The sequence below is a fragment of the Suncus etruscus genome, chromosome X (genome assembly GCF_024139225.1).
Source record: "Suncus etruscus isolate mSunEtr1 chromosome X, mSunEtr1.pri.cur, whole genome shotgun sequence".
NCBI lineage: Eukaryota > Metazoa > Chordata > Mammalia > Eulipotyphla > Soricidae > Suncus > Suncus etruscus.
In genome coordinates this window covers 44,147,338-44,159,089 of record NC_064868.1, presented here as the reverse complement: position 1 = coordinate 44,159,089, position 11,752 = coordinate 44,147,338, and the positions used below count along the sequence as shown (strand labels likewise).

At 49.2% G+C, this 11,752-nt stretch overlaps 1 pseudogene; it reads left to right on the top strand.

The window, feature by feature from the left end:
- The first annotated feature begins 214 nt into the window (after positions 1-214).
- LOC125999636 (uncharacterized) lies at positions 215-325 on the top strand (annotated as a pseudogene).
- The last annotated feature ends 11,427 nt before the right edge of the window (positions 326-11,752 follow it).

Here is an 11,752-nt window from a genome sequence, read left to right as displayed (position 1 = left end):
TAACTTTTTTTATTTTTGGTTTTTGGGCCACACCCGGTGATGCTCAGGGGTTACTTCTGGGTATGCGCTCAGAAATTGCTCCTGGCTAGGGGGACTATATGGATGCTGGACCGAACCGAGGTCCGTCCTGGATCAGCTGTGTGCAAAGCAAATGCCCTATCGCTTTGCTATCACTCTGGGCCCATCTTTAAATTTTTTTTAAAGAAAACTGGAATCGTAAGGTAGGATAATCCTTACCTGTTCCTCTTTTCAGAGGGCAGATAGAATATGATGATTGGAATACGCATGATTCATGATTAACATCTCTTGCGCTGTTAGTGCTCAAAAAAAAAAAAAAGAAAAAGAAAAAAGAAAACTGGAATACTAGTGAGCTACGAAAAACTGACATTTGCAATGACATAAGAGTATTCTGCTTAGTGAAATAAATCTTTCAACTTAATGCCAATAAAATGTATATATCTTACAGCAATCAAAAGTTTAGGTTTAGGGGCCTGAACAGTGGCGCAGCAGTAGGGTGTTTGCCTTACACGAGCTAACCTAGGACGGGACGTGGTTCCATCCCATATGGTTCCCCAAGCCAGGAGCTATTTCTGAGTGCACAGCCAGGAGTAACCCCTGAGCATCACCGGGTGTGGCCCAAAAACTAAAAAAAAAGTTTAAGTTCACTCTTTTTGTTTGTTTCATCTCCTAAGCGCTGGTCAGAAAGTCTACATAGAACTAGTACAGACTATAGTTAAAGCAAATGCTTATCTCCTGAACTATCTTTCTGGACCAGAAAGTCCACTCAATTCTAAGTATCTATGTAACTAGCCTGAGTACTAGAAAACCAAGTGAATGAATGGTTATTTCCAGAAGATGGAAGCAAAGAAAACATTTGGTTTCCACATTGATTGTATGTCTTACAAGAAGCATGTACTTTTGTAATCAAAAGATAATTTTTTGGGGGGCTGGCGAGGTGGTGCTAGAGGTAAGGTATCTGCCTTGCAAGCGCTAGCCAAGGAAAGATCGCGACCCTGGTTCGATCCCCCGGCGTCCCATATGGTCCCCCCAAGCCAGGGGCAATTTCTGAGCGCTTAGCCAGGAGTAACTCCTGAGCATCAAATGGGTGTGGCCCAAAAAAAACAAAAAAAAGATAATTTTTTTTTGTTTTTGGGCCACACCTGGCAGTGCCCAGGGGTTATTCCTGGCTATCTGCTCAGAAATAGCTCCTGGCAGGCACAGGGGACCATATGGGACACCGGGATTCGAACCAACCACCTTAGGTGCTGGATTGGCTGCTTGCAAGGCAAACACCACTGTGCTATCTCTTCGGCCCCATCACAAGAAATTAAGGATAAAATAAAAAGCCTGTATCAGAGGTAAAGGGAAGATACTAGATTCACATGGAAAGCACCTGTGCTCCTGCTGAAAGTGGCCCCAGTGGAGTATTTTCCTGCTTTGGTGCAAGGCAAGGCCTACTTTTCTGTAATTCCACCAGGTTGGCTACAAGGTCTTGGAGCACAGCAATGGTTAGGGTTCTGGGACAAAATGATTTCTGGGAGCTTTCAAGCATTCATGTCCTTAAGCACAGGGGATTTGGAGCATAAAAAAGAAAAGAAGGGGCCGGAGAGATAGCATGGAGGTAAAGCATTTGCCTTGCATGGAGAAGGTTGGTGGTTCAAATCCTGGCATCCCATATGGTCCCCCGAGCCTGCCAGGAGTGATTTCGGAGCGTAGAGCCAGGAGTAACCCCTGAACACTAAAAAAAAAAAGAATCTGGAATGTAGTCACACACAAATAGAGGCCTCAAGATACAAATCCTCTTCAGTGAACAAGCGCAGGCAACTTGAGTTCAATCCCCGGCACCCAAGTGGATCTCCCCCACAAAGGCCCCATCAGAAGTGATCCTGGAGTACAAAGTCAGGAAAAAGTCCTGAGCACTGCCGGTGTGAAAAGCAAAACAAAAACAAACAAGAAAAAACCATGCCATCTCTCCTCTGCTGAGAGACACAGGCTGGGCCTCAGGGCCTCGGCTCAGTCACCATCACCCAAGACAAGCCCATCCCTGTGACTAGAGAAGGGGGTGAACACCCAGCAAAATTCCAGGAACTGGCATTGGAAATGTACACTCCTCTTCCTCACTGGTTGCCAGGGTCAAATCCATAAACACTGACTAGTTTCATTACTGATTGCTGAGCTCAACTTTATGGCTGCCAATCCTTGGACTCTACCCAGATACCTCCCAACTTCTTTGGACAGTAGGTTTTTCAAAGTTTCATTATGTTATTTTATTATTTTCAATTTTGGGACCACACCCAAAATGTTCAGGGCTTACTCTGGGCTCTGCACTCAGGAGTCACTCCTGGCAGCTTTGGGAGACCATATGGGATGTCGGGGTTCAAACCCAACCGGGCCACATGCAAGGCAGGTGCCCTACCTGCTATACTATCACTTTAACCCCAGACTTTTAAAGCCTACTATTACTCCCCCAAACCCAGGCTCCCCTTGTCAAATAATGGCTTTGTTGGGGGGGTCTTGAGTTTAAGAGGAAGTTCCCAAGAGGAGTCAGAATCTGCAAATACCCCTCGTCCATGGGGTGAGGCAACTGCACAGGTTTATACAAGACCTGGCATTTCCTAGCATCTCTCCAGCTGGAACCCGGTAGGTACCCAAGTGGTTCCTTTCAAGGTTATTCATGTGGAGAAAGTGAACTGCATTTTGGGAGAGGCTTGGGAGAGAGAGGGGCAAGGACAGTGGCCCTTGGGGAGCTGGAGGCTTGAGTGGCACCACTGTCACTGTCCCATGCTCATGTCGGGAGAGAATCAAGCAGAGACACTACAGGGCACATTGTGTTTGGGGAACTCACAGGTGCTGTGCGCGCCCACTCCAATCCTGGATGCTTTTGCCTAGAGAATTGGGTGGAGAGAGGTGTTCAGCTAAGAAAATACCTTCTTGTGGGCAGAGCAATAGCACAGTGGTTAGGGAGCTCACCTTGAACATAACTTGAACATAATAGAGAAAGGTTTGATTCCCAACACCCTGAATGGTCCACTGAGCACTACTGGGTGTGGCCCCCAAACAAAACTAAACAAATTGAAAGCATGCCTTTCAGGGGCTGGGGATATAGATCAATGGCTCTAACAGGCTTCACATGCAAAAGCCCTGTGTTTGGCCCCCAGCACCACACATGCTCCCTTGAGTACTACAGGGAGCAACCCCTGAGCACAGAGCTAGAAGTAGCACCCAAACACCACTGTGCATGGCCCCAAACCAAACCAACTACCCTCCAGATGCTAATGGTGGGTCTATCTTACTCCCAGGTGCTAAGGACTAGGAGCCATCACAAAGGCCATGTGTGAGACGGTCACTCGCTCAGGCTGAGCACAGTGGCAAAACCCTCTCATTTACACTCCAGCTCTTGTACTTCACAGCTAAGGTAGGTGAATGTCTTACACCGTCAGTTTCCTGACCGTCAAAATGGAGTCTTCTTGAGGCCCAGCCCTACCAAGATAGAACCTCTGGTGCCAACACCCCAGCTTTAGCAAGCCGGTGAAAGATTCAGATGTAGCTCATGCATGAGAACTTGAAAAGCCCTTTCCCTGGCTTTGTGTGATCTGAATGGAGCATGTTTTCTCCTCTGTGGGGAAGATAAGCAGTTGGCAGTCTGTGGTCTGGGGGCTCGCTGGGGCCAGTTAGACATGCTGGTTAGCGGCTAGACATCTTCTGGATTGGAGAGGGATGGGTGAGACTGTGTGTCCCTAACTGGGGAAACTGGGCAGTGAAGATAGATGAATCACAAATACTGCAAAGAATTCACTTTAAAAGCAGTTTGCCCCTTTGGGACAAGAGTGATAGTATAGAAGGGAAAGCATTTGCCAGAGCGATTGTATAGCAAGTAGGGCACTTGTCTTGCACCTGGCCAACTGGGTTCGATCCCCAACATCCTCTATAATCTGAGCACTGCCAGGATTAATTCCTGAGTGCAGAGCCAGGAGTAACCCCTGAACATCACTGGTGTGGCCACCAAAAACAAAACAAAAATTTAAAAAGAACAAAAGGGCTGGAGTGGTAGTACAGAGACTAGGGCATTTGTGTTGCATGCAGTCAGTCTGGGGTTCCATCCCTGGCACTACATAGGTTCTCCTGAGCCCCTCCAGGAGTGATCCCTGATTGCAGAGGCAGAAGTAAGCCCTGAGAACCAATGGGAATACCCTTCCCCCACCTCCAAAAAAGGAGAAAAGAAGGAGCTAGAGAGTTAGTACAAGGGTTAAAGCATTTGCCTGGCAGGTGGTCAGCACTGGTTAGACATCTGGCACTGCTAAACCCCCTGTGGGAGTAGCTCACCCCACTCCCCAGAACATCTGGCCATCCTCTACACCCCCCAAAATGTAATCCAAAAACGTGCCTCCAGGAATGGGGAGATGGCTAGCCATAAATTAGATGAACACAAGAGTGACTAGCAAGCGAAGAGATAAGCTTCATTTTTCCTTTGGGGGGGGGGTCAAACCCATCGGTACTCAGGGGTTACTCCTGGCAGGCTCGGGGGACCATATGGAATGAGGATCAAACCCAGGTCCGCCCTGGGTTGGCCTAATGAAAGGCAAACGCCCTACCGCTGTGCTATCTATCGCTCCATATCCCGAGACAGGTTTCATTTCCTGAGCACAGTTCCTTTATAGTTGGCGTGCAGGGAGTGACTAAAGGGAGAGAGTTCCTAGAGCTTTCAGACAAAGTAAAGATCAATCTGGGAAGAACAGACAGGACAAAGGCATTCTTGAAAGGTTCTGTTGAATGACTCAGTCCCTGAGCTCAGCAGGGATTGCTGACACAGCTTCTGACCCCTGAGCCTGGGGTGGGGGGCAGGGGTCTCACTTCTCCATGAGGGATCTTCCTGAAGAGATTTGTTTCCTGCCTTCCCAGCGAGGGGAAGGAGAGTGCTGTGTGGAAGAAAATTCTTGCTTTGAGGAGACAAAGGGGGGTGTCAAATATCACCCTCCGAGACCACTCTCAGCAATTCTAGGCTGATAGTACCTAGTTCTCTCTGATTAGGACCCCCACACCCTATCCCCACAATCATTTACATGGTTCTTTTTTCTAACAACATTGGCAGTAGCAAGAGTGCTTGCCTTGCAAACTTGAGGCCATGAGTTTGGAGTTTGACCCCAGTGCCATTGCCTTGTGCCAAGTGAGTCCAGGAGCCCAGTGCTGCACCTTTACTAAAACTGGGAGCAAGGGCTGGAGAAATAGAACAGTGAGCAGGTTACTTGCCTTGAAGATCCAGGTTCCCAGTAACCCTTACAGTGATCCAGGAGTAAGCACTGAGCACAGACCAAAAAAGCATTAAAAAGAAGAAACTGGGCTGGAGCGATAGCGTAGCAGTAGGGCGTTTGCCTTGCACGCGGCCGATCCAGGACAAGCCTTGGTTCAATCCCGGGCGTCCCATATGGTCCCCTAAACCAGGAGCAATTTGTAAATGCATAGCCATGAGTAACCCCTGAGCATCACCGGGTGTGGCCCAAAAACCAAAAAAAAAAAAAAAAAAGCCCCAAACAACAACAAAACAAAATATCCTGTTCCCGGAATGCTGCTAGGGCATTTGTCTTGCACGCGGCCTACCCGGAAGGACCTGGGTTCAATCCCCAGGTTTGCAACTTTTCTCATGTAGGGTCTCCATTACTTGCTGGGGGAGGTATGCAACATGTCCTGGGTGATCGGAAAAGATCCCTTAGAAACTCGGGCCTAACCCTAATCCTAACCTTCCACTCGCCGGACCCCGTCCCGCCCCCTCAGCCCATCTTCTACCGGGGATCAGGGGGCCCCATGACCATTTTCAGGGTCCTTGAGGGCAACTCTCAGTGGAGCCTAGTGACCCACTGAACTCAGAGGGGCTTCGGGGACCTCCATTGGGGAATCCTAACACACCGGGCCAAGAGCAAGGCGGGATCGGGCTGTTATTCCGGTCCCTCCCACTCTTTCCCATGCCCTTTGCCCTTTGCTCTCTTCAAACCTGGAAAACCTTTGGTAGCATGCTGCCATTCCCCTCCATTCTTATCCTGTTTTGGCTTTTCCGACCATCCTGTTGCTTCGAAATGGCCGGTACCTCGCCAAGTGTCCAGGGAGCCAGTTGGAAGTTATTTCCAAAAGGCCAAGAGAAGGGGTCCCTCCTACCAGCCCTCCAAAGGAACAAGCAAACAACAAGCACCAACATTTTTCGGTGTCCTTTTGGACTTTAGAGGCCCCCCTCCCCCTCCCCGGGCCTGTCTGGCTCCAGCCTTCAGCCTGCTGCTGTGACCGAGTTCCTAGGGAAGCCTGGGCCATTTTAGTACAGAGGCTCAGGCGCTTGCCTTGTAGGGAGCCTGGCGACCTGGGTTTAAACGGCGGCATTGTCTATAGGTTTCTCCAGCACAGAAAGGAGTGGCTCCAGAGCAGAGAGCCAGCTGTAAGCATTAAACAGCACTGAGTATGGCCCCCGAGTAATAAACAAAAGTAAAAATGACAACGGAGGGGCTGGAGAGATAGCATGGAGGTAGGGCATTTGCCTTGCATGCAGGACAGCGGTTCGAATCCCGGCATCCCATAGGGTCCCCCGAGCCTACCAGGAGCGATTTCTGAGCGCAGAGCCAGGAGTAAACCCTGAGCGTCGCCGGGTGTGGCCTCAAAATAAAAACCACCCACCCAAACAAACAAAAAACGTGACTATCCATGTTCTATTTTAAGGGCGTGTTGGACCACACAAGAGCTACTCCTGGCTGTGCTAAGGGGACCTTAGTTAGGAACAGAACCCGAGCCTCCTTTCTGCAAAGTACAGGCTCTGCCAGCCTGAGTAAATGTGCTAGATGTGTGCGTCCTTTTTTTTTTTTTTTTTTTTTTTTACCGGGCCTGGGGACATGGTACGGCACAGGCCAAAAGCTTGTTGCGAGCAGCATTCGCTGAAGGTTTGGGTCGCTGTCTCCTGTCGCTTCTAGAGCGTGTTTTAGGCTTGTCAAGGGCAAGTTCTTTTTTTCCCTCCACACTGAAGGACCTCTCAAGATGGCCTCCAGTGATCTCCGTTGCCGACTTTAGTCTTCGGATCAGGGTGGCAGGGAGGGCTGGACTAAAAGAACGGACCAGAGAGACTGACAGTGTGACGCGCCAGGGGGCTGGGTCAGAAAGGGCCGGGAGGTACCCCGTCCTCTTCTCCCCTTCTCCCCTCCCTCTCTCCCTTTCTCCTCTTCACTTCCCTCCCCCCCCCTTTCCCGTCTTCCTCTGCTTCTCGCTGGCTCCTTCCCTCCCCCTCGCCCAGGCTCTTCTTTCCTCCCCCCAACCCTCCCCTTTTGCTGCACCCCAGTTTAAAGGGACGGCTCTCTGCCCACCTTTTCTTTCAGATCATCATGGCCAGGTTAAGGAGCTGCTAGACGGCCCGGCCCCAGCGTCGCTGGAAGTGGGGTGGGGGGCGGCTCCAAGTGGGGAATGGAGCGGAGGGTTGAGGGAGGGGTGCTGGGCGAGCCAGGGCTACGACGAGGGGGTGCGGGGCGGGGAAGCTGCTGAGGGCTAGGGAGTGGACCCGCTCCCCCGCCTCGCTGCCGGGGTCCCGCCTTCTTATGTAAGTCTGCGGCTACCCGAGGGCCTCTGGGCACGGCTGCTCCCCCAGCGCACTCCGACCCGATCCCCTGCGATCATTGGTTTAGTGTGCCAAAAAAGAAACAAAAGCTCAGCCCGCACCCCGAAGGCCCGTCCGGCCACGACCGCGTGCCCGTGCCTGGGGGAGGGGGTCGCCCCGAGGTGGCGACATCTTCCGCTGCGGATGTGACGGCCACTGCGACGGATTCCTCTCCCCCCCTCCCCGCCCGCCTGCCCCCCCCCCCGCGGCACCGCCCCCGCCCGCCCCCGCCCTGCGGAAGGAGCGTTGAGGCGGTTTCGCCAGCGGAGCTGGAAATGCGGATTAGAGGCGGCCACGAGGCGTTCCCGAGCCGAGCCTGATGGGCGCCCCGTTTGGGGTGCGCTGCCGATTTGGCCCCGGCTAAGCCCGGTCTCTTCGGGTCTGCCGGCCAGGCGACTGGGATTGGACAGGGCCGGGTTTGCCAATCTTGGGGGTCCGGAGTGAAGATCAGAGGGGTAGACACCCCCCCCCCGGCAGGGTGGGGCGGGCCTCGGAGATGGTGTGTTCCTGGCTAAAGCTTGTGCCCCCCACCCCCCAGGGCTGGGAAATTTGTCATGACCCTTCTCCAACCCGACACCCCCTCGCCCGTCGAAAGACGAAGTAGAGGGAGAGCTCCCCCCGGGGCCCCCAAACCCCGACATTCATCTATTCCCGCGGAGGACCGGAAGGAGGCTGGTGAACCCCACCTAGTGAGGGCGAAAAGTGCCTTTGAAGAGGTTTTGAGCTCTGCGGGCCCTCCCCATCCTGGTTCCTTGCCAGACACAACCGGCTCGTTTACATTTAAATAATTACATGACCATTTTGCTGTAGCCAGCAATATATAAAGTCAATTATATTGGGCCTGCCGAGGGTGCTGGCTTGCGGGTCAATGGGAAGCTGAGGACAATAGTGGCCGGATGGTATACTGTGGTAGTATTGAATGTTAGTAACTACTGTGCTACCAACGACTTATAAACCACCATGCTTAAAGTCATGAAAATGTTTAAAAAATAGTCCTGTAGCATGTATTGTAATTTGTAAGTGAAATTGAGCGGGCGGATGAATAGAATCTAGGGACACGTGGAGCCAGAAGAGTACTGGGGTGTGGAAATTTCCTTTAGTTCAATGAACCATGTAGGACCCGAGCAACAGGATGTAGCCTCAGGGGCTGTGTAGTTCCCCCCTAGGATAGGCATTTATTAATTTAGTGTGCTGAACCATACCAACCTGTTCCAGAGTAGTGTTTTTCAAAAATTTTGTTCAAAGGCACACTTTTTTCATGAAAACAAAAATCACGAGGCACACCACCATTAGAAAATGTTAAAAAAAACTTAACTCTGTGTTTATATTGACTATATATAAAGTAATTCTCTTGAATAGGAATCAAATAAACACAAAGAAATTATTTTATAATTACTTTATTATGAAATAATCTAATGGTTGGTCTATTTGTGAGCCGAAGCCGCATGTTACGGATGAAATTGTAATTTTTCTTACGGCACACCAGACAACATCTCACGGCACACTACTGTGCCACGGCACAGTGGTTGAAAAACTCTGTTCCAGAGGATCACTCCCTGTATGGTGCCTGGGAATCTAAATTAGGGCCCCTGCAGACCTAGCTTTCTTGGTAGCCTTTGAGCTCCACATCTGGATTTTTGTTTTGGGGCCACACCCAGCAGCGCTCAGAGGTTATTCCTGGCTCTGCGCTCAGAAATCACTCCTGGCAGGCTCAGGGGACCATATGGGATGCTGAGGATTGAACCCAGGTACGTCCTGGGTCGGTTGCATGCAAGGCAAACATCTTAACGCTGTGCTATCTCTCTGGCCTTCCATTTTTTGTTTTGCCTTTTTTGTGTGTTTTTTTGGGTCACACCTGGCAGTGCTCAGGGGATACTCCTGGCTCCATGGTCAGAAATTGCTCCTGGCAGTCACGAGGGACCATATGAGACGCCAGGATTTGAACTGATGACCTTCTGCATGAAAGGCAAACGCCTTATCTCCATGCTATCTGTCTGGCCCCTTGTTCCATTTTTTAAACCATTTTTATCGAGGTACCAGGATTTACAGTGCTGGTACTTATACTTGTACATTATTCTAGTCCACACCCATCACCAGAGAGCCCACTTCCCTCCACCAGTGTCCCAAGGGCCCCTACACCCTACCCCAATATAAACTATTCTGTACACAAAATCTTTGGTTCCAGTGGTTGACCATTTGCTGATACCTTATGTTTTTCTTTTATCTCATATTTGGGGTAGTGCTTTCTCTCTCATCTCATTTGTGGAAATGGCAAACACATATCATAGGCGAATAAAGCTAATCTGGAATTCCAAAAAAATTGAAAATTGTAAATCAGTTGACAATTTTCAGCATTCTTTTTGTTTTTATCTGTTGCTGAGAGCTTGGTGGCTCCAACCTGAGGGGAGATACAATAACATCTTGTCAATGGGGAATTTCTAACTCCATGATGTTTTTTTCTTTATTTCCTGTCAGGCTGTACTAGAAGAAGAAATATACAAGGCATAAGGGTATGCCAGATGGTAGAAAACAGGGTTACAGCACCAAAATAGTGTTGTTTTTTTTTATTAAAAACTAGACTAGTATTGAATGCCAGAAGGCGTGAAACCCAGCTCTGAGTAAGAACCTCCACATTTTGCATTAATCTTAGCCCAGTTGAGCCTCCCACTAGAGGACGCAGGGTGGACCCACCAGCCCGGCTTGGGGTGGTGTCTCTGGTCTGCCCACACAGAATTCTGAAGGACCATGAAAGAGCCAATGGCCTCCAATGTAGGGTCATCTTGGTGCAACATCTCCTTCCCTGACACCTTGGGGAATCTTCTGTCAGATATTTCTTATTCATCCTCATCTCCTTTCTATTAGGTTCTGATGTTCAGGAACTGTAACCTCTACCCAAAGTTTTTTCCAAAACCTTCAGCAACTAGTATCTCCCAAGTTGTCCGACTTTAGAGAAAATAGCATTCAAAGAGTTTAGGCTCCTCAGCAAGAAATTCTAATCTGTCTCCTTCACCAACTTCGATTTTGCTGCCAAGGGATTCACTGAGGATTCAGAGAGACAGTGCAGGGGTTAAGGTGTTAGAGTTAGAATTAGAGTTACAGTTACCCATCGCCCCAAAAACCAGAGACACAGCAACTGCCAATTTGTGATGCATGTTACATTGGGATTTTTATTTATTAATATTTTTACCTGGGCACCAGGGTTCTGACAGTTTCCTGATGGAGCTCGTGACTGAGTGCTCATTGCTTTCCTCTTTTATACATTTCAGAGATATTCCATCCAGCATTCCACACAGCAAGCATCATTAAATCATTCAAAGACAACCGTCTTTTTTTTTTTTTTGTGGTTTTTGGGTCACACCCAGCAGTGCTCTGAGGTTACTCCTGGCTCTGTGCTCAGAAATCGCCCCTGGCAGGCACAGGGGACCATATGGGATGCCGGGATTCGAACCACCATCCTTCTGCATGAAAGGCAAACGCCTTACTTCCATGCTATCTCTCCGGCCCCCAAAGACAACCATCTTTACAGACACGTGAAACTCCAGTTCTTTATAACTTTCACAGACATCCTGTTTCCCGTTCCCTCTGCATTTCTATGTAGGCAATAGAACAGTCTTAAATGACATACGAGATAATGATCTTACGTTAGCGCCGATTTTAATGTATAGCATAAACACAGTTGTACAAAAAATGCTTTTACCAGGACTTAATATATAGCATAAATAAACACAGTTGTACAAAAAATGCTTTTAACAGGACTTTATATATTTCATAGGTAAGGATGGAGGAAAAACAGGACAGGTCTTTTCTTGGTTTTGCCTGTTTATCTGTGTTCCTGGCTCAGGCATAAGGCCTAACTTAGGACTATTAGTTGCCCTACGTGAATTAAGCAAATCATATAATATCAGTTACAAAGCAAATTAGTATATAAGTATAATACACTTCAAACTTTAACAAAAGTAATTGCCATGCACTCAGCCAATCCTAGTTCAATCCCGTCATCCCATGAAGTCTGCTAAGAACCACCAGGAATATGACCCCTAAGCACAAAGCCAAAAGTAGCTCCTGAATATGACTTGGTACAGACCCTATCCCCTGTGGTGTTCAGAGCACACCCTGCTCTAGAGGATCATTCCT